At 50.0% G+C, this 23251-nt stretch overlaps 1 long non-coding RNA gene across 1 annotated transcript in view; it reads right to left on the bottom strand.

Moving 5' to 3' along the window:
• LOC120386694 overlaps positions 1 to 23251 on the bottom strand; it is a 98276-nt gene extending 75025 nt beyond the window's left edge. The window contains exons 1-3 of the long non-coding RNA XR_005589864.1: positions 22957 to 23251; positions 21850 to 21956; positions 19679 to 19760 (exon numbers count right to left, since the gene is read on the bottom strand). This is a non-coding gene — a long non-coding RNA (uncharacterized LOC120386694). The remainder of the gene's footprint in view (positions 1 to 19678; positions 19761 to 21849; positions 21957 to 22956) is intronic.

Below are 23251 nucleotides of genomic sequence, written 5' to 3'. Positions count from 1 at the left end.
AGGACGGAGAGACAGAACCAAAGGGAAGCGAGCAGAGAAAGGGAAAGATCCATAGACAAAGAGCTTGTGTGGAGCCTTGCTAGATGGGCATGGAACCCATGCACCACTTTCCCTCTGGATCCTGGGTGTACATTGCTTGCCCGGGGGTCCATCGAAGAAGAGGAGTGTCAATCCACCCACACCCCACCCAAAGGGAACACCAGATAGCAGGAGGAAATGTATTTCATTCACAGTGCACTGAATGGCTGGGCGAGCTCCCATGCTTAAAGCACCATTGGATCTTGGATGTCCACACAAAGCAGCCGGGACCTCATTTCCTAAGGTCCCAAACAAAACCACATGGGACTCATTTATCTACCTTTAAAGAACAAAAGGCTGAGCCCACCCAGCTGTGGTTCCAGGGAGTCTACGTATTTCACCTTGATGCTCACCAGTGCACCGAGTTCCCTGCTCAGGAAGGGGGGACACATCCTCCCCAACCCAACGACTCACCCAAGATAAGCTGGCCCTTGGCCACAGCATTAAACTCTCTTGCTAAGAATTGTGGCTATCCTCCTCTCACTGGCTGAGACTTGTGCCGATATAGGGTCCTCTTTCTAGTGAGTGCATTTCCACAGACACTGCAGGCCTCACCCTGGCATGACGACACCCTCCGTCCTGTAGGATCATGGGGGGCTGGAAGGGGAGAGACAGCAAACCTCATCCCTGGCTCTTTGGTGGAACTCAGGATTGTGTAGCCAAAGATTCAGTGAGATCAGAGATCAGGCAACCCCGGCCCGATTCCACAAGCAGTTGGTCTAAACCCCTCTCTGAAAAGAGGGTCCTTCACACAGCATTAGAAACAATCAGAGTGATGGTGGCAGGGTGCTGAGCATCCTACAAGCCCAGAGTTAACCCCTTAGCGCTCCCACAGGATGGAATCAATGCTGGGCTGGGGACTAAAGACCCCGAGCTTTCCTCTGGCTCCATGACGGAGCTCTGCAGATGCAGCCCTCTTAGTGCTCCGAAAGGGGAAGAGGCCTGCAAAGCAATCCAGGTTCATACCCACTGTCTATCCTCCCAAGTCCTCAACCAGCCTGGGCTGTTCGATTCCTTGGTTGTCTATGAAATGCATTTTTTCACATTCTTGTAGCCCCCAGAGGGCCCAGCTGAGACCCCAGTGTGCTGGGTGCTGTACATACAGCGAGACAGCCAAGTGTCCAGTTTAACTAGACAAGACAAAGCAAGTATTACCCATTTTTTCAGACAGGGAACTGAGCCAGAGGGATTAAGTGACTTACCCAAGGTCACAGCGAATCTTTGGCAGAGCCAGGAATTCCTGTTCACTAAATGCATCCTTCCTCTAAGAATTGTGGTCCTTGGCTCTCAAGAAGATGACTGAGGAGAGCAACCTGCTAGTTGAGAGACTGATCAGTAGGTCCACTCCACCAGCTAACAAGAATCAGTACACAGCTCCGTGTGCTGATACAAGGCAGCTAGTGAATCACTTCAGTTCCCAATTCCCTTACTTTAAGAGGTATACAAAGGATGCTCTTATCAGCCTGCAGTAACTGATCATACAGAATCAGGAACCCGAGCAGGAAGGGGCCCTGACTTGCCAGCAAGTGGTCATGCTTTTGTGGGATCCTGACATGCCAACGTTCAAGCCACTGTCTTTCATTTGCTCCATTCCCTAGGAGGCTGGTCCAGACATCCAGGAAACTGAATGATCCACACGCCAGATGCACAAGTGAAGGCAGCAGCAAGTATTTATTTAGCCCGCATAAGAGGGCTTCTCAATACTGCAACCAACTCTGCATGGACCACTCCTCTGTTTCTCCAGGTGTCTTGCCTACCCCCCACCCACAAAAGAAAAGTTGGGTGGATCCAAAACCCACTGGGGCTTTCCACTCAGTTCAATTTGCTTCAGAACAGACCCTTAAGATCTCAGCCCTTTCCAAGGCAAGACACCAACTCACCCCAGGAAGGTAAAAAAGTGGACAGCTCTCAGATCTGTAAGTCTACACCAGTGGTTCCCAGCCCCTGGTGTGCAAACCAGTACCAGGTACTACAGGCTCCTAGCCCTGTCAACACCCTACTTTAATTACGTGCATCTTTGGTGGGTCCCAGTCTCTGCTGCCCATCAGCCACTTAAATAGGTATGCTCCAATCCACCATGAAGCACAAGGGACTTCTATGACAGGTTTCAGAGTAGCAGCCGTGTTAGTCTATATCTGCAAAAAGAACAGGCGTACTTGTGGCACCTTAGAGACTAACAAATTTATTTCAGCATGAGCTTTCGTGAGCTACAGCTCACTTCTTCGGATGCATAGAATGGGAACACACAGGATATTTATACATATCTGTCTGCGTGTTCCATTCTATGCATCCGAAGAAGTGAGCTGTAGCTCACGAAAGCTCTTGCTGAAATAAATTTGTTAGTCTCTAAGGTGCCACAAGTACTCCTGTTCTTTTTAAGGGTCTTCTATGTGACCAACAAATCTGTAAGCAGCAATGGCAAAGAACAGGTGAATTTATCCTGACCGACTGATACTAACGCTGAAGCCTCCCAGTGGATTCATTACAAATGTAACATTTATTTACCATAAGCATGCGTCTGCCCTTCAAGATCTTGCCATCAGTATGGTCACCACCCTAGAGCCGGGCCGTGAAAAAAAGAGGACCCTAGTGCAACACAGAAAGGAGTGAGCATGTATAATCCTGAGGCGTTCCAGCACGGACTCTCCTAGGAAATAGGATTCTCTACCTGGTTGCCCCAATCAGCCACCCCAGAATCCAACAGCTGTACCCCAAGATAATGACTATACAACCCTGTCATCTCAACACAGACTGCAACGGAAGGGCCAGATTCTGGTCTTTTACACTGAGTAGTGCCTTACTCCATGAGTCGGATGGCTGACTTCAGTGGAAGTATTTATGAAGTAGAGTGCTATTCACCTGAGTAAAGGTACCAAAAACACATAATTTTAAGAGCCTCTTTACTGGTTCCTGCTGCTGTCTGTGGGTCGGACTTTGCCACCCTGACCCCTGGCGAGTTGCACCTCGCTCCACATGGACTCCCATGGAAGTAAGCAAAGGGTATGGTACTACGCAGCACTGGCATAATCGGGCCCTATGTTCCTGTGAACGGCCAAAGATGCCTGTTTTAAGATTAGCAAGGCTGACTTTGGTGTCTGTTCTCTAAAAGAAGGGGGCTCAGTACCTCTGCCAGTTAAGTACAATTTGATTTTTGTCCTGCTTTAGCCATAAGAAACACATGTGCCACATTTAGACAACTAATATCCAGAGCAAGTGTCCGATTACGAGCCCGACTCCTGCTGCTCAGCAGTGACTCACTGAGCAATCCATTGAAGTCAGCAGGCCTGTCCCCAGGCAGGTAGCTGCTCATTAATGAGTGCAAAGGGGTCACAATCTGGCCCCAGGTGCTTAGTCGAGTTTCTCTTTGGAGAAGGCAATTCAAGCCCACAAACCTCTGGGCAGATTTTAAATTCACAGGATTGCGTCAAGGGGACAGGCAGGAACTATACTTGGGTTCCTTCAATACCGGCATTTGCCCAGTCGCGTGCCTACAGCTCACTTAGCACACACCCATGTTGCAGCACCTATTAACAAGGTGCCAGCAGCCAGAGCTGGCTGCTTTGATGTCATTGTTCCCCCAGGTTCGTGTAAGTAGCCTAGATGCGAGTGCCGGCTGGATATACACCAACAAGCAAGTCCTGGGTGCTTTGATGTGGGTGTCTGGCTGGGCACATGCCAGAGCCCGGGCCTGGGTGCTGGGCTAGGGACAGGCCGTATGAGCCAACAGACTGAATTACATTACAGGCGGCAGCCACTGATCCCAGCCGCAGCACAGCATCGGGGGAACCGGCACCACTGCCCATGCAACAGCTGCTCTGTTCCTAGCTAGAGAACAATCTCCAGGGCTAGCCGGCTGGCACTTCCTTATGCACTAACATTCCCCCACAAGGAAACAGACGCCCCATTTGTCTGGCGGGGACTGACCTGTCTGCACTGGCTCTTCGGCCACAACCCTCCTGATTTCAAGTTCCAGGGGATGCAGCATATTTGATCTATAGAGAAGGGCAAGTGGGGACAACAAAGGGACAGAGACTTCCCTGACCTGCACCCCAGACAGCTCCACTGCAGCCACAGACTGCGCGCAGCGTGAATCAGAGCAGCGCTTGCTAGGGAGGCTGAGGCACCACAAGGGTTACGCCAAGTACCAGAGCTCGTTAACAACAGAAGGGCAGGACTAGCGATTTTTATCTTTAAAAAGCCCACATCCCGGGTTACAGGCTGCGCTAGGCAGCGCACTTGGGCGCAGCTGCTGTTCCTTTAAGGTATTTAACAACAAAGTGGTTGAACAGGCTGGCTCCTCCCAGTGTCTGTACATTCCCTCAGGGTCCCCCCGCCCCAGCGAGTGACAGCAGGGACCCCAGTTCAGGGGGATGAACTACCACTCCCAGAATGCCCTGCTCACAGCTACAAGATAAGGGCAGGGACTGTTCTTCCCAGCTGGGTATTGTAGTCTTTAACTGACTTGCCCTTCCAAGGGGCACTGCAGGGACCTTCCCTCCCCAGCTCCAGCCGGCAGAGCAGAACGAGGTTCTCCCTGGGAACGCTGCATTTTCCATCTCACAGGCAGCAACACACACATTTAACCCTGCAACCCCGTTTCCCTGCCTCTGATCCAGCTGGTTTTACTGTTACGTCAATCTCCCTAGAGAGTAAAGACCGTGCACTGTGTAAGGAGTTAAGCTGAAGGAGAGTGGGAGACTACCATGCCCAGCTCGGGATGGGGGCACAAGCAGGGAGGGTCTGGGTGTCCCGTGTTCTAGGGGCAGTGGAATTCAGAAATTGAAAACCAGCCTGACACCCATGCATTATTGCAGCTTTTCAGTGCTAAAGGAGTCTCCATCTCACATGACCCCCCCTGCTCCCCAGATCTCCCACTAATCTAGACCCTCAGCATTAGTGGCTAAGCACTGGGGCGAGCGTGGGGGGAAAAGAAACAGTTTTCTAGCTAAAGCAAAGGATTGGGAGTCAGGAGATCAGGTTCTGTTCCCAGCACTGGTAGTAGCAGGAGAAACACAGCAAGCAAGATACTTTACCTTTATTGATCGTTTGTTATTATTTGCATTGCTGTGGTGCCCCGAGCCCCAGTCAGGGACCGGACCTTGTCATGGTAGGTGCTGAACAAACAGAACAAAGACAGCCCCTTTTGTGCTCAGCACGGCACGTACACTTAGTAAGAGAAAGTCCCAGGTGTATGGCTGGTGGGTCTTGCCCATATGCTGAGGGTCTAATTAATCACCAGATTTGGGGTCTGGAAGGAATTTTCCCCCTTGGTCAGATTGGCGGAGACCCTAGGGGGGTTTCACCTTCCTCTGCAGCAGTGGTTAAACTTGCTGGTTTAAACTAAACTAATGTAAATGGTGGATTCTCTAACCTGGAGTCTTTAAATCATGATTTAAAGGACTTCAGTAACTCTGCCGGAGGTTAGGGGTCTATTACAGGAGTGGGGCGAGGTTCTGTGGCCTGCAACGTGAAGGAGGTCAGACTAGAGGATCATGATGGTCCCTTCCGGCCTTAAAGTCTATGAGTCCCTGCACTGAAGAGCTTAAAAACAAAAAGAGGCAGGGAAACTGAGGCACAAGGAGAGGTGACTTGCCCAAGGTTATACAACAGGAGACCAGAGGTCTAGTTCCATCCAGTCCTTCATCTCCCCCTCTCCTCCATATCTAAAATGAGGATAATATTGACAGGGTGGTTGTGAGGCTTAAGGCGTTAATCTTTGTAAAGTGCTTCTGTCTCCTTGGGTATAAGGCCCTCTATATCAGCCCAAAGCAAACGTCTGTACTGATCAGACATCTGACTGCAGGGCTGGACTTGCAGATGATGGCTGTGCAAGTCACGGCCGTTTGCCTATTGCCTGCAAAACCCCCTTGCACTATTTCAAGCTACTACAAGAGGGGGATGCAAAAACAGATTATGGTCATGTCAGCATGATTTTGGGGGGTTGCTAATTAGATATACAAAGCCGTTTGCAGTTACATTATAGGTTTAAGTGCAAGATGGGGAAGTAATGACCAAAACAATACACCTCTACCCCCAATATAATGATGTCCTCGGGAGCCAAAAAAATCTAACTGCGTAATATCGAACTTGCTTTGATTCGCCGGAGTGCACAGCCCCGCCCCCCCCCGGAGCACTGCTTTACCGCATTATATCTGAATTCGTGTTATATCGGGGTAGAGGTGTATTACCAGCAGCTGATGGCTGTTTGGAGGGGGCCGGAGCCTTATTCCTAGCAGGTTAAACTCTACAGCCCAGAAAACAGCATTGAGGCCAAAGCACTGAATGGCCTTGGAGTGTCGTATCCCTACTGGGACGTTTTAATTACGCCAAGCACCCATCCTGGGCTCCAAGTGTGGCATGTTAATGAAAACAGTCTGCACTAATCTCCTTCAGGGAAAGGCTAAAGTGCATTGGTGGGGAAGCTCATGCTGCCAATGCCTACAGTGGAGCTGTGTGGTGGATAAGCCGTCTCCCAAAATCAATCCAGCATTTCTCATAAATACTAGGCTTGTGATTAAATTGGGGTTTATGACCAAAAAGGGCCCCCTTGATACCATACAAAAATCTTCACTGCATCTGTCCAGAACCTTGATTTGTTTTTGCTTATCGACAGAACATCGATATCATCCACAGCCCTGCCCAGCAAGCGGGGAAACTGCACTGCCCGGCTAGCGTGATTTGGGAGAAAGGCCGCATAGCCCCCGTTCTGCCTCACTCTGAGCTCTCCGCTCTATTTCGACTCCAGAATCTGTGGTGATGCATGAAGCAGAAAAGGCAGTTTGATCATTTACCTCGCAAAGGTATCGTGGTCATTGATCCGCTAGCTGTATAACGCTTTGAGATCCGCAGAAAGGAAGGACTAGAGAAGGGACTCGAGAATTTGCTGCATGTGGCACTGGGATCTTGAAGCAGAATGCACAGGAGCCCCTGGACGGGAACGGGGGAGTACCATCTCACTCTGTCCCCAGGGACACCCTGAGGTGTCCCCCTGGCTAGCATAAGTGTCTGTTTACATTCAAATCACCAGTTACTCACAGTAACGCCCACAGGGGCTCAGGTCAGGCCGTGACACTGACTTTCCGAAGCACACGAACAACGAAGAAGCAGCATGAACCCAAGGCGCTCTCCTGGAGGGATACAGGTATGACACGTGCTCCTTGGGTCCCTGGCCCTTTCCCAGCGCAGGTTGGGTTTGGAACAGGGGGTGCGAGCGGACAGCAGCACTTCTGCCTTGACAAGGCCGTCGTTCTCCAGGGGGCCACAGAACAGACATGGTCCAGGCAGTCCGGGTGGAAGCCTCCCCTGTGCTGCCCTGCCACTCTGCCTCAGCTCTGCACCCGGAAGGACCCACTCTGGGGATCAAAAGGGCATTCAAACTGCATCTTCAGTCGGTCCTGGGCCTCAGCCGGGCCAATAAAGGGACCAAATCAGTGCTAATTGCAGTGGTGTTTTGTTCTTTGGGCACCTGCCACCAGCCTGGGACAACCCCCTCCCATGTATTTCACAAGGAGACCACAGTGCTGCCTATGGGAAGTCTTTATACCTAATGCAATAGAGACTGGAAAGCAAAATGGCCCAGTGGCTAGAGCACTGATCAGGAGACCTGGCTCAGCCACCGCCTGCACTGTGGCCTTGAACGTGCCACTTCCCATCTTTGCGTCACTTTCTCCATCTGTAACTAGGGTTGCCAACCCTCCAGGCTTTTCCTGGAGTCTCCTTAATTAAAGATTATGTCCTGTGATGAATCCTCCAGGAATACAGCCAGCCAAAATTGGCAACCCTATATAATGTAACACGGAGACAGGGATTCTCACCTTCCTTTTCATCTGTAGCTTTCCCAGCTCTCGAAGAAGTGTGACGCGAGAGCCAAGAATCAGCACTGGCTACCAAGGACAAGCCTGAGAGAAGGTTTTTCTGTGCATTATTCTTCCCACAGCCCCCTGGAGTGGGCTAGGACCACAGGACACTAGAGTCCCAATGCTACTCGTTAAGAAAGCTGGAGCATTTTTACCAGACCCTCCATGGAACTTGCTGGTTCCAGCCCCCTGTAGGCCTGACACTATGCAAATTAGGGCTATTGTAGAAACTTAGCAAGAAGAGATGCAGAGCTATGAGGTCATCCAATCTTCTAATCATGGCTGGTCCTCCAAACATGGGGGATATCATTAGCTCCTCTCCCATACACCCAGCTGCTTCTTTTAAGAGTGCTGTGCAGTCAGATGAGCAATTTGTAGAGCAGGGATTTGCAACGTCTTTTCATTCGCAAACCCCTAAAAAATTTTGAATGGAGGTGTGGACCACTTTGGAAATCTTAGTTTGTGGACTCCCAAGGGTCCATGGACCATAAGTTGAAAATCATTTTTGTAGAGGAACTCAGTTTACCAGGCCAGTCCTTCTGTCATACAATGTCACACTTCTGGGACACCTGGAGTGTCCCAGTTTCTCTTTCATCCCAATGTTTTAAGAAGTACAAAGTGTTCAAGGCCCCTCTATACTGAATAGAATTTGCTCTGCATTTGCTATAAGAAACAGTCCAATGGAAGGAGTGCTTGATATGCTGAACAGTGTTTGGAGCAAAGAAGAGTCCAAAAAGCCACATGGGATCAGAACTGTTCTTTTGCTCAGAGCAAGGGTGAACACTGGGTCGGTGTTTCATGATAATCTCATTCTAAACACTCAGTTACTGGAAAATCCCTCCAACTCTGAAAGATGCGCTCGTTGCTGTTGAGTCAGATGTTGGGAGTAGCAAGACCAATGCACGTTAAGAAGTATGAGTATTGTGACCCTTTGTGGCTCCATTTATTTTGGAAACATGGTCACCTTAGCAATTGGCATCCATTTTCATCTGGAAAAAGGTTACATTGAAGTACAACAGAATTCCTCTTTTAGGGTTCAGACAGACCCCTGCCGCACTGGTCCATAGCATGGCTCTCATTGCACGCTCAGAGCCTTAGCTTTTGCAACAGTGAGTGAGTGGAAAAGTTGTTCATCTAGCCACAAAGCACCATTAGCCAGGTTGATTGGCAGGGGAGAATAAGGGAAAAAAATAGTCTTTCCTGGGACATATGTTCCAGCATCCAGCTCCTCGGCTCCCTAGGCAGTTAGATACTTTCAACTTGAAAGTAGCGTAGCTGTAAAGTCAGGAATGCAAGTGTCTCCTGGAGTAGCCAGGACAGAAGGAAGGAGAGCAAGTGAATTCAGTGCTGCTGAGAAGCACCAGCGACACACTTCTCTTCAGACCAGCCTCCCCTCTGAGTTCACTCCCCCCCGCCCCCATATCACCCTGCTAACATGTCTCCAGCCTGAACTGGGAGTCAAGTCAAGTGGCAAAAGGAGAGTGCAGTGCCCAGCCTCTCTGAGGCTTTCTGGGGCGGGAGGGCTTCACCACCCAGTACTGTGGGGATTCGCATCACAGAGCAGTTTACAGTTATGGCCAGGTTTTCAGCAGTGCCTCAGGGAGTTGACTCTCATTGATGTTCACTGGGAGCTGGGTGCCTGACTCCCTTAGGCAATTCTGGAAAATCCCACCTTTAAACTTTTAGGGTGACATTCCCCAACCCTTGCACCACGTACCCCTCAAAATCAGCAGGGCTCTGTGGAGCAGGCACTACTCAAGGCAAGAAAAAAAAGTCAGAATCGGGCTTTTAATATCCATCTCCACTATGGCTCCCAGCTAACAAAGAGCTTGGTTTCCCCACACAGACGGATTTACAGTTATACCCTGTGGTTAACACCCAGTTCTCCTCCTCTTGTCCCGTCCTTCCTGTGTCTGGCAGGCAGTTTGTTTCACAGCCGTTGGGAGGGAGTTTGAGGTGTTTAACAGTCAGACTTTGCCATGCTCTGGGAGGCTCTGCACAAACTCAAAACACTCAGATTAGGGCTCAAGCTCCACCTCCTCACTAACCAGGGACGTTTTCTGCACTCCTAAGGGAAGCAGTCACTTGAGCAAGCCTCACTTTGCAGACAGGAAACTGAGGCAGGGGAAGGCCAAAGTTTCCAGGTGCCCAACTTAGACACATGGGGCCCGATTGTCAGGGGTGTTCAACACCCACAATGCTATTTGGGTCAGCAGAAGCTAGAGGCGCTCACGCCCTTTGGATGCAAGTAACCTCAGTTCTGCTACCTGGCAAACCAGTGACCCCTTTGGAAAGTTTGGCTACATGTGACTTGCCAGATCTCACACCAGCATGCCAGGCACAGAACCCAGGACTCCTGACTCCAGCCACTAGACAACACTCCCAACATCATGCTTCATTAAGGTCAACTTAAATAGCTGTTGAATTACATTGTCCTTTAATATATTTGTCATTTACAAGGGCCACAACTCTGCTGACTTACCTGGTCTTACACCAAGCTAACTCCATCGTCCGCACTGACACCAGCGTGTCAATCAAGCAGGTTGTATTTTGCCTTGTGTTCTCTAACCCAGGGTTTCTCAACCCGTAGGGTCAGGACCCAAACTTGGGTCAACAGAATGTTTCAAAGGGTCGCGTGGCAGCTCCTGTCCCTGCTCCAGGCACTGCAATCTCCGGAGTCCCAGCGTCACTCAGGTTTGGCCATTGTGATGACAGGAGTCCGGGTAGGCCAAATTTGAATGAGTGGCATTGCAACCCCATGAGCCATGTCACAACTCCACTAGGACCACATTTGGTCCAGTCAGGAGCATGGAGCCAACCCTGAGTGGCGCTGCAAGCCCAGAGGTGGCAACACCCAGAGCAGAGAGCCAAGGCCGGCCAGCCTCACAGCACAGGAGCTCCCACTGTGGGGTGAGTGCCAGGCAGGACCCAACCCACCCAGGAAGCAGGATCCAACCAAACCATTCTAGAGCCTCCACCTCCAGACTATTTACTGGATCGCGACAGGCTATAAACATTTACAAATAGGTCCTGAGCCCAAAAAGATTGAGAACCACTGCTCTAACCGACTGCCCAATAGGAAGTGGCTGGACCCTCTTCATGGTCAGACAGTGAAGGAGCTTCTCAGTTTGTTTTCAGTTACATCAGACCACAGTATTTCCTACCCAATCAATGTGAACCCATTGAGAGGATCATTAAGTGCCGCTGAAAAAAATTCCCCCATTGATACAGCACCAAGTGGCAGTACCAAGCACAAGAGGAAGACTCCAAGGGTCCCATGTTATGCCCCAGTTCTGAAACAGGTCTCCAGATGGGTACCGAGGTTTGCCCACTGAGCTCACAGCAGGATGAGGGCCTTCTTCATAAACGTTGCTGAAAGAATTCCAGCGACACGTTCTAGTCTCAGTGGCTATTTGTACAGCATCAGCACTATGTTAGCTGCTTCACATCCCTTTTCTGCGGGCATTGCTGAGAGATTGATGCTAGGTTCCACTACCTTCCCATGGCTTTTTGACACAGGAAAACAAGTTTTCGGATGACACACTAGGTGAAACAAATGTTCACATACCCATAACAGGTATTTGCAGGAACAAACATGCATTTGCATGATGCATGCAGATAATTGCATCTAAATTCATAATGCTAACATATTGCACTGGTAAGGCACTTTCCTGCTCAGGTTTTCCAAAGCGCTCTACAGATATTAATGAATTAGCCCACAACATTGCTGTGTGGGAGGTTGTGGAATCTCCATCATTGGAGACTTTTAAGAGCAGGTTAGACAAAGACTTGACAGGGATGGTCTAGATAATATTTAGCCCTGCCATAAGTGCAGGGGATTGGACTAGATGACCTCTCGAGGTCCCTTTCAGTCCTATGATTCTACGAAATATCATTATTCCCATTTTACAGATCTGAATGGAAGGTCACAGGGGCCAATAACCACTGCTTTGTGTGGAACAAAAACTAAAGATGTTACTCTCAGAAGTGAAATTAAGAAGCCAAAAGTTGGAGGCAGCTAACTACACTGGGGAACACCCTGCTGTCTACCAAAGCATGCCAGGATGAAACAGTGTCTGGAAGAGAGGAAAGACAGACAGTGAGATACTCTGGGAGGAAACACTTGGGTCTGGGTGAACACTTAGCTTGTTCATTCCTAAATCTCCAAGCACTTTACAAAGGTGGTGTACGGTTACTCCCATTTTACAGATGGGGAAACTGAGTCACAGATAAAGTTACTTACCCCAGATCACCCAGCAGCATAGCTGGGGAATGCAATCCAGGACCAGCCCAGCACCCTAGCCAGGGTTTGGTTTTGGAAGGTGTGAATATCAAAATGAACAAGAAGGAAAGTGGCCAAGACGGAGCTGCCCCATCCCCTCACCAGTTGCCTTTTCCTAAGCCGTTTTGCACAATGCTTACCCATGTCTCTTGTATAAACACAAACATTTGCAAAATATGCACTGCACAGTCCAGAAACTTGCTCATCCTTCCCCACAACCAAGCCCAGCTGCCAATACTCACTGCAGTCTAATGGAACGCTGCTTTTGGGGTGCCCAGTCCAAGAAGTTTGTGCCATCCCAACTCATGCTGCCCAACAGCATCAGACCCTACATAGCCCCATTGAAACCACTGGGACTATTCCAGAGGGGACTGAGCACTTCTGCTAACTACACCAGTAGGTCACATTGTTTCTCCTGTTGAGTGGCACCTTACACTGCATACAGGCCCAGCCAGTCTCACGTTGGGCTCCCAACAGTTGACACATATGGAGCCCATGGCCAAGTCTGGAAGTTTCAGACCAAGCTTCCCCCCCCCCTCTTTGCTAGTCAACAGCAAGTGAACTTTGGGGTGGTTTCAGCAGGCCACCAGGAAAGGGGAGCAAGTGGGTGCTGATGGCGGAGTCACATTGAGATGGTAAATCTAAACCACAGAGAAGGAACTCTTAAACCAACCCAACCTCACGGAGAACACACCACCACACCCCATAGACAAGCTGAACTTGGGAGAAGCCCCAGGAATTGCACACCTGCTCTACTGGCCATACAGGGCCTGATCCAAAGCCCACTGGAGCCAATGAAAACATTCCCATTGCATGATGCCCGATGGGTATGAGGGTCAGGCGGGTCTAGATGGCCAGCTGCCAAGCTGTGACTCCCCCCTCTGCCGGTGCCCCATCTCCCACAACTTGCCTGTCACATACATGTCAACACTCAACGTGGGGCAGGCCATAGTCCTCAGCAGCACCTCTCGCCCACGGATGCAAAAATCCTCCACAAACATTGAGCCCTACAATACTTCTGGTTGGTCAGGAAAGGGTACAACCAGCATCCTTTTGCCCTTCACTGAAACTCAGCCACCTCTGGGGTGGGGCACCAATGCCAAGTGGCTTCCACAAGGGAGTGTTGTTACTAGGGGATTGAAGTAGGGCTAAACCCCCAGATACTGGAACACAAGCCATGAATGATGCCTCTAAAGAGGACCCTTCTCTCGCTTTCACTGACTTGGCATCAGAGGAAGGCAACCAGAGTCTACGGCTTGGCAAAGAAAATGGACCAAGGGAACAAAGGCAGCCCTGGGTCAACAGAAGAGTAGAAAGAATTGAACAGTCACGTGGATCTCTCCATACAGAGGACTCCTCTGCAGCAAGGAGACACTGAGTGTTTTGGGAGCCCACAGATTTCCATTCTCACCTGTATGCCAAGGGCATTAGGACACAGTCCTCTCCCCAACACTGATGCAAGCACCTATTTCCCAATTCCTTGGGTGACTCTCCACCTTCATAGCAGAGACTTTGCAAGGCCACCTATGCAGCTGAGCCAGCATGTTTCTACCATGCAAAGCCAGGGTGTGGGCATGCAAAGAAAAGAAATACACCCCCGGTATATGGTGGAAGTGGGTTCTGCACAGCTCCATTTACAGCAGCGCAGGGATAGAGGGGGGTGGTCCTCAAGAACATGGATTTTGTGCCGCAAGCCATAGCGTAAAGTGGAATTTATAACCCAGTTGCCTGGGGATGGGTAGATGGGAGGTTAGAGATTTTTGCCTTTTCAGTACTAACAAACAAAGACCACCGCACCGCTAGCGCAGCACAGGTATAGTGGCCATAGAGGGGTGCCTTGCCCACAGGTCCAGGGTGGATTCAACCTCCCAAGCCCCAAACAAAGCCTGGCTAAACACTGATTAAGGACTCCGAGATGCCTGCGCTACAATCCCTTCAGCTCAGACAAACACCCGAGAGAAGGAGTTGGCCTTCCAACAAGCCCTGAAGATCCACAAAGCTCAGGCTGTCAGACTAGTCAGGAAAAGCCAATCAAGTTGGAGTCAAGCATCCCCCACTGGGAATGCCCACAACCCGGCCATCAGACAGTCTCTCTGCATCTAGAGATGTTTTAATGAGAGCGCCTCAGCGGACTTCAGCTGCCTATGTAGCCCGCTGGGAGAGAGGATGGGAATCTTAACTAGGCCTTCAGTTACTTGGATTTGGAAGTTTGTCTGTGCAGGCAGGGAGTGACAATTAGCATCAGTTATATTGTGCACACAGATCTAACTAGCAATTGACTGTACTTTACCTACTGTTGCAACAAAGAGGGAAGAGGCTTCAAAATGCAAGCACATATTTCCTCAAAACTGCCTATCCAAACCCTCAGCTGTCACATTTCACTTTCCCACGTGCACCATCAGTAACAAGACAGCCTTCAGGTTCATTTTCTTATGCAGAGCCAGGGTGACCAGATGTCCCCATTTTATAGGGACAGTCCCAATTTTGGGGTCTTTTTCTTATACAGGCTCTTATTACCCCCCGCCCCCGTCCTGGTTTTTCACTTTTGCTGTCTGGTCACCCTATGCAGAGGGAGTTTTCCCCTTCCTACCCAGGAGCACACAATACAAGAATTAAGGATGCTTTAGCCAGATAAGTCACCCTCCTACCTACCCATGCCCAGGCAAGAGATATTTTGCCATTCTGGCACATAAAGGAAGCTCATTGCCAGCAGCAGGTGAGACACTGGGGAAAGCACACAAGTGTTTGTTTCCTAGAGTCACATCATCCAGTAGGAGCCTGACCCTGCCGTCCATGTGGACCCAACACTCCCACTGGTTTCAGCTACAATGAGGTGTAGGAATGCAGCGTTGGGCCCTCAGGTGAAATTCATACTTGGAGGCGTAAGGCTCCCCACCCCCCACACCACTGTGGAGGCCACACACCCACCCCCCCATCCCCACCCCCCCAGAACACAGCTCAGTGAGCCCACACCAGCAGCAAGCCCCCCCCCATCCTCACACCAGCCAACACCCACCTGACACCAGCAGCACCCAGCCCAGGGCGGGGGCCAGGCCTGCAGCCCCCCTTACCAAGCAAGCACAAAGGGCTGGGCCTTCAGGCCCCCCACAGTTGGACAAACAGGAGACTTCCAGAGACAGGAGAGAACAAGCAAAGTGGACCTGGAAGACCTTCTCTAAGACCTGCTCAACAGGGGAGCTACAGCAGCGCACCAGCGCAGCGCTGCACAGCGCTGGGGAGGCTCAGGCTGGCTTGCAGCAGCTGCACGCAGAGCGCTGACCATGCAGGCACCCCAGCTGTGTAGAGAGAGCCACTTGCACTGCCAGCGCTGTATGCAGAGCACAGAACACCAGGCATTTTTGGCAGCGCTTTGGCATTGGTTTTGTGTGGTTTGGGGAAGGATTGTGGGCTTTAGTGGTGTTTCAGCGCTTTCATCATTGCGGAAGGGAGCGAGGTGGCCGCCAGCATTCATTTCCCGTTGCTTTGGCGCAGCATGCATTTCTCTGCATCGTCTGTCATGTTCATTCATTCTCTCTGGGCGCTGCCGATCTCTCTCTGCTCTGTTTCTGTGGTGATTTCTGTGGCAAATGGAGCCCGATCTGATGAGGACTCTGCTATTGCGAGAGCTGTGAGTGAATGAGCATCAGTATGATTATTCCTGCCTCCAAAGTGTTTGTGAGGAGTCGGTGAATGCGTCAAATATGGATCAATGCGCCGCGCAGCGTGAAGAGTGCTTGCCGTGGGTGAGCGGTGGGCGCACGTGTAGCGCGCAGGCTCCTGGGAAACAAGTGATGATGGGTGGGTGCTGAGGCATCACTTAGATGCTGCTGGGACTTTCTGCCAGGAACTTGCGACTGTGCCCTCACTGATGCTTGAGGAGGCAACAAGATTGAGAGCAACCCTGCAAAGGGAAGCTGCGGTGGCAATCTGCAAGGAGACAAGTGGTGGCAATCTGGAAAATGCGACAGCAGCAAGATGTGGTGGCAAGAATATGGATGGGTGTTTCGTGGGAATTTGCAAGTCGGCAAGGGGATGACTGCATCCTGCGTTGCAAGTAGTTTGGTGGCTAAGAAAGATGGTGGAATCGAAAGGCAATTGTGGGGTGGGATAATGGATGGTGGGGAGATGAGGGCATATTCTGGGTGGTGATTCCTGGCCTGGCCACCGAATGGGAGAATCAGTTCCCTAATTTGGCCCCACCTCTCGGAGTTATATGCATTCAGGGGCGCTATTCATGGTTGGGCAGGCACGCTGGGATCATGCGGATGGAGACACACATCCAGGCTGGCACAGCATCATGCCAGTGTTTGGCAGGAAGGGCTTGAGAACAGGAAGGAGCAGGACAGGATCACAGGGGGAAAGGGATTCTGTGATCAGAGGGTGAAGCCAGCCCGCCTCCTTGGGACTACCTTGGCTCATGCTACCCTATGCAGCTATGCAGACTGAGCACAGCTGGTTCATACAGGGCTGCTGAGGGGTTCAATGACAGGCGTGTGCTTTTTTTGAGGAGAAAGGCTCACTGGAGATGTTTGCTTGGAAAGCGCTGCTTGGGAAGGTATTGGTTTTGGGCTGAAGCATAGAGCGGGTGAGGTACCCTCCATGCGAATGCTGAAGGCAAGGTAATAAGAAAAGGGAGTGAGAAACCACCAGTGAGGCATGAGGCCAGAGTTCAAGTCCTGGAGAGAGGCAGAGCACAGAGAGAGAGCAGGGCAGGGGAGGAGCCAGGGCAGGAAGGGAGGATGAATGGAGGAAGAATTTGAATTTGAGGCTGAGGCTGCACACACTGTAATGTGAATTGCCTTGGTTATACTAATATTACTAATAATAAATAATATTTAATGCTTGTCTTAATATAATTAATTTCTTTTCTTAAGCCCTTTTACTTGTCTCTGCTATAATAAAACTTATTGAAATAGACAAATATTTTAAAGAAAAAGAAAAACAGACTTGAAAGAAAAACAGAAACACAGACACAACACAGACACACACACAGACAGACACACATATGAAGCAGGGTGTGGGTTGAGTTACTTGTTGTGTAGTCACATTGCATGCACTTGGTCTGGATCATTGTGCATGAAGGGTGTTTAATGATGGGTGTGGGGGGTGGTGGGAACTGGGGGGGGATGGCAGGGGGTGGAGTGGGGTGGTGGTGGGAATGGTGAGGTGGTGAGGGGTGGTGTTGGAGGGCTGGATTGGGTGCTGCTGGTGTTGGGGAAGACAAGGCACAAAGGACTGTGGGGGGGGGGGGACAGTTGTGGCGGCGGTGGCTAGCTGGGGGCAGCTCTGCTCGCTAGGCAGCGTGCAGCTGCCGCTCAGTGCTGCTTAGCTGCCGCACTGCCAGTCTTCTCTCGGCCTTGCTTCTTTCTCTTTCTCTTCTCTTCTCCTTCTTCTCTTTCTTTCCTTCTCTCTCTCTTTCTTTCTTTCTTTCTCTCCTTTCTCTCAGTTTCTTTTTTTTTTCTCAAATTTTTTCTTTTCATGTTTTTTCCTTTTTCTTTCAGTCTCTCTTGCTGTCACTGAAGACACAGAAATGACAACCTGACAACAACACAGTAATGTATCCACAAACACCACCACTACATTGTTACTACAAACATCTTTCTCACTCTCACCACACAAGTTCTTCTCACACCACTGGACAACACAAAACACAACAGAAGCAGTGAAATGGTGGGTGAGGAGGAGGGCTTGAGAATGGGAAGCTGGAGTGGGGCTTGAGTGAGAGGGAGGAGGGGATGAGGTAAGATGGAGTGCCAGGGGTGATCTCTATCTATCTCTGCACATAAAGAGTCTCCAAACTTTTCTCCTCTTCACTAATCCTGGAAGATGTTTCACAGGGGAACAACAGGGGAGAGCTCGGGCTCTCTATTTCACAGGGGGATGGCGCCCCAAAATGTGAGCGTGGTGCGGACCAGATGTGCGGCGCGAAGAGCCTGTGGGAGGCCCTCGCGTCACCGAGGCGGGGGACAGTGACACACTGGGACAACCTGCGCAGACACATTGCCTGCATATTGGACCCGCGCAGGCCTGCGACTTTTGCTTTGAGAGCGGAAGAAGATTACGACGAGATGTGATATAGACATTCCACATCTAGGCCCATGCCATGCCCCATCCCCACCACCCCCCATTCTCCCCCCCTTCCCCTCCAGAAAATAAAAACCCCCCAAATACGCTTACTGCTACCTGCGCTTCCTGCTGTCCTGCTGCTGCTGCTGCTGCTGGCTTTCTGCCTTTCCTCCTGGCTGCTGCTTGAGAGCCTGCCTCCTCCTGCTTTGCCCCAGTTTCTCCATTCCCCTTCCTCCAGCTTTCTCTCTCCCCTCCCCCTCCCCCCCTCCCCCTCCTCCTCCTCCCTCCCCCCAGCCTCCTCCTCCCAAGTGTCCCCTGGGGTGTTGTGTGGGGTTGTCCCTGTCAAGTATGTCCCACTCCGCGTAAAAAACGGGGCGGCGGGGGCGGATGATCCGGATCTCTTTCTCCTCGGGCTTTCTCCGCTCTTTCGCACTTCACCTGCTTTCACCTGCATTTGTAGATCGTCCGTTGATTGCCCTCCCCAGCATCCCCCTTGATATGCTCTCATAGATAGACCGGGCTCAGCTTGCCTACGGGCAAGCTCCCGCTGGCCCCAACACCTCCCCAAACACTGATGAGTCCTGCAACCTCACTGCTGCTCCATGCTGGCTGGTCGCATGCGGCATGGAGGCATTAACCTGTAACTGCTAAACTGATAACTGATTGCACCACACACCTGGGCTGCACAAAAGAGGAGATTTTTTTTTTCCGGGGGGCATTTAAAAAGGCGGGTCTGAGGCAAGAGCAGTAGAGTGCAAACTGATGTGCAGAGTGGGCTGAACAGGAATTCTGATAGCTCTCCTTATTCCCCTGACAGGAGGTGTAGAGTGTCCACTGCTGCGCAGCGCTGAGCAGCGCAGGTGTCTGCGCTGCACCCTCTTACCCCCATGTTGGATTTTTTTTTCAGCCAGCCAGCCAGCACAGCGTTGCGCTGCTGCCGTGCCCTGCAAGTGGTGGACGGGTAGTGCTGCAGCGCTGGAAAGCCTCCACCAGCGCTGCAACTTGTAAGTGTAGCCAAGCCCTCAGAAGCTCTTGGCTCTATTTTGAGCTCTCCACAGGAGACTCTCAGTCCCCACCCTGCCCATCGCACAGCCCACACAGGCTACAGAAACTCTCCTACCCCAGAACTTGTCATGCCGTTCTCGTAGGGCTATGTAGAAATCCCTGCCTCTGCACGGCAGCACAAGAGGGAGACTAAGGCACAGCGCACCAGTACTGTCAGCTCCTCTGGGATTCAGAAGAGGATTCTCACCCCAGGAATAGCCCCCCGTGTAGCTCTGCTGTTAAAAGCTTAGGCCTCGCCTCTGCAATAAACATCTGAGTAACTCTCCATAGCGTTAGCCCCATCAACTTCAGTGACGCTGCTTACATGGTTAAGTGCGTAACCGGCGCTTACCTGTCCAGAGAGGCCAGTCCACAAGTTTCTCTTCAGCACCCCACTTTCTTGAGCACGTTAGCATCTCAGCAGCCTTCTCACGCTGGAGCAAAGGAAGGTCCAAACAGAACAGAGCCCTTCAAAGAACTTCCTTGATCTTCCCTAGACTCAAGCCCCTCCCCATGGTCACAGGCAGGTTAATCATCATCTCTGTTAGGTGGGTCCCCACACCACTGGCAGCAATCTGCCTTATACTCCAGACAATCTGCTCCACTATTTCCTAGGGCCACCCTTTGTTATACCAATCTCTGTTCAGCCCCCCCCAGCTTATTTCCAGCTGTCCTCCCAGGGCTGCTCCCTAGGAACACAAACCACATCTTAACTCAGCCCTAGCACCTCTTTCATTAAGAAGAGAAAGACAGAAACAAGCCAGCTCTTATATAGCCATGCCCAGTCATGTGGGTCCCTTTTGGTCACATGATCTCTCTGGGAACCACACCCACCCTCATTGCTGGGCCTTACTGGGCTGAAAGCTCATAGGGGGGTGACCAGGCATTGGCTTTAAAGGGCTAGCACACTGCTATAAAATGCCTTGCTGTATAAGGCTGGGCTTAAAAGTTCAGAATGTATTCAAGTGCTTTGCTGCATTGGGGCCCAAAGTTACTCACATGGGTAAATGTTTGCCGGATTGGGGTCTTAGACTATAAGCCTTTCAGGGCAGAGACCTTGTGCTATTTGTACGGTGAGGTGCATGGCTCCATTCTTGGTGATGTGCAAAATATAATGATAATTAATAGCAGAATAAATCATATGTATTCACAATCATATCTGAAAAAATAATTTTGTTACATAAATACCTTATGCCCCAATCCTGCAAACGCTTAGGCCCAGATCCTCAAAGGTATTTAGGATTCTAATTCCCACTGAAATCAATGGAAGTCAGGAATCTAAATACCAGGCTTTGAGGATCTGGACCTTAAGCACAGACTTAACTCTAAGGGCTGGAGTAAAGTACTCAGGTGTTTAAAATTAAACCAATGCCTAAATGTTGGCAGGATTGATTTAGCAAATTAAAGCTGAAAGAACTTTTCATCATGTAGGGTCTGTTTGGTTGTGGGACAATGAAAATAGATGTGTCAGTTTCAGTGGGGGCATTTCTAGTGGATTTCAGGAACTAGCCAAGGTTTCAGGAACCCTGCCAGAGAGGTTTCAGTCCAAACAAAATAGGGGTGAAAACATTTTTTATTAACATTTTCCCATAACATAAAAAAATTACAAAATATTTCTTTTAATATTTGTAGAACTGTTGTTTTTTTTACCAAATCCAAATCCTGACCCTATTCTATTTGACAAGTCTCTTTAATACCAGCTTAGTCCTCTACACAATTAAAAAAAAATTAAAAAACAAATATGCACATGCTCTCTGAGAAGGATTAATAAAGATTTCCTCAGTCAATACATGTAAGTGGAGTCGAATGAAATGAGTGTTTTAACATTGAAATGCCACCTAAACTCCAAAATTGTTCCTGACTTCCTAGATTTTCACCCTTAACAATAGACAGCAGCAGAACGAGGAAGACATATCTCAAGGCTTGCATGCACTGGGGGGGGTTTATCGCAGAGTAGCTACAGCCATGCAGCTACACCAGTGCAAACCCCTCCTGCAGCTGCTCTGCACCAATGTGAAAAGTTTCAAACAGGGATACGTCACGCTGGTGGACACTCGACGTTTTTACCAGTGTAGCTATGCTAGTGTAAAAACCCCTAGTGTAGAAAAGCCTTTAGGTCCAAGATTGGGGAGGTTCACACAAAAGAAAAAAGAACAAAAAAAACAGAGACCCTGGGGGAGTTTGCAGGTGTCAGCTATTAAGCATCATTAGGAGAGGGGACTATTGGACAATCCACGTAATCAAAGGGAAAGAGAAAACAAGGTATTTCATTCTCATTCCTATGCAAAGTTAATGCCAAGTGCATTTCCCTAAACAGCACTGGACTGTGACTTAGAAGACATGGGGACGATACCCAGCTTTGCCACTAGCTTGCTGGTTGACTTGGGGCAAGTCACGGCCCTGCTCAGTGCCTCAGTTTCCCCATGTGTAAAAAACTGGGATAAAATACTGATTTTCAAAGCGCTTGGAGATCTACTAATAATAGCACTAAGAAAATATAGGTATTATTAGTATATTACTTACAAAATGGGTTGATCCTGCAACAAGCCGTACGCCCACAACTTAGGGTTGTCAACCCTCCCGGATTGGCCTGGAGTCTCCCGGAATCGACATTAATCTCCTGGTGACTGCTGAAAGCAACCCAGGAGATTTTAATAGGATATTTTAAGAAAAATCACATTACATCAGGCTGGGGGGAAAAAATCTCCCAGAACTTCAGTCAGAGTTGACACCCCTACCTCAACTACCAGTGATGTCAAAAGAAGGGCAGGAATGGATCCATGTAGAGTGTCTTTGCACTCGATTTGTAACATACCTTCAAACAGCCAAATACTAAGCTCCAGAAGGACGACTAGCACAGTGGTCCCCAACCTTTTCGTCTGGCAGGCGCCAGACGAAGGACCGTGGCGGCAGTCAAGCATCCGCCGAAATGCTGCTGAAATTCGGCGGCATTTCGGCGGCAACGCCTCTGGATGACGCCACTTGCCGAATTTCAGCAGCATTTCGGCAGATGCTCGATCGTCAGCCAGGACGCGGGTGCATTTAGATGTCCCCGCGGGCGCCATGGCACCCATGGGCACCGGGTTGGGGACCCCTGGACTAGAAGGACAAGGTCTCCTTTCCCTGCTGGATAACCAATCCCAATGTTTTCGAACCAGAATTAAATGTGGGTTCTCACTTTAAAGCAAAACCAAAAACTAAACAAAAACAAGCTCTTGCACACCTGGCTGTGAAAATTAGAAAGAAAAACACTGAACAGCTTGTACAGGTTATTTCCTTAATGTAGCTCACAAACTGCTTCTGATTAGCGTTTATGGCACATGTAAGTAAGGTTTGTTCTCGTATTGTAGCTGAAATCACTTTGCTGTATGTTGGGTTGGATCTGCCTGTACTGCATTTTGAGACCTTGCCACTGGTTTTTGTACTGGCATCTTTTTGCTGTCCTGTTTCTCTAGGGGTTAGTTCATTCTCTCTCTGCTCTCCTGCCTGCTCCCTTTGCTTGTCCAAGTGACCCAAACCCACTGGAGTCAATAGAAAGCCTCCTGTTGCCTTTAATGGAAGGTCCCTGGCACCAGCCTCCTCTCTCTCTTCCTCTCCCTCCCTCCCTTTATAAAAGGGGCCCAAACTTACATTCCTCACACACCCAACGCTCCCAGTGATTTGTGGGCATTCGAGTGTAAGGAACGCAGGAGCAGGTCCAAGTTCTTCGGACACTGGGTCCTGATTCTCCATTCACAGCACCGTAAAAGAGTGAAGAACCAGGCTCCCTGACTTTCCCGGGTTCTGTAAGACACAGGGCTCAGCAAGGTTCTTAAGCTCATGCCTAACTTTAAGCACATGAGAATTCCCACTGAAGTCAGTGGAACTACTTATGAATGTAAGTACCTCGTGAACAGAGGCCTCAAGCCCTATATACATTTACTAC

The sequence above is a fragment of the Mauremys reevesii genome, linkage group 19, assembly GCF_016161935.1.
Source record: "Mauremys reevesii isolate NIE-2019 linkage group 19, ASM1616193v1, whole genome shotgun sequence".
NCBI lineage: Eukaryota > Metazoa > Chordata > Testudines > Geoemydidae > Mauremys > Mauremys reevesii.
The sequence above is the reverse complement of the archived record's forward strand: the minus strand, read 5'-3'. Positions and strand labels throughout refer to the sequence as shown.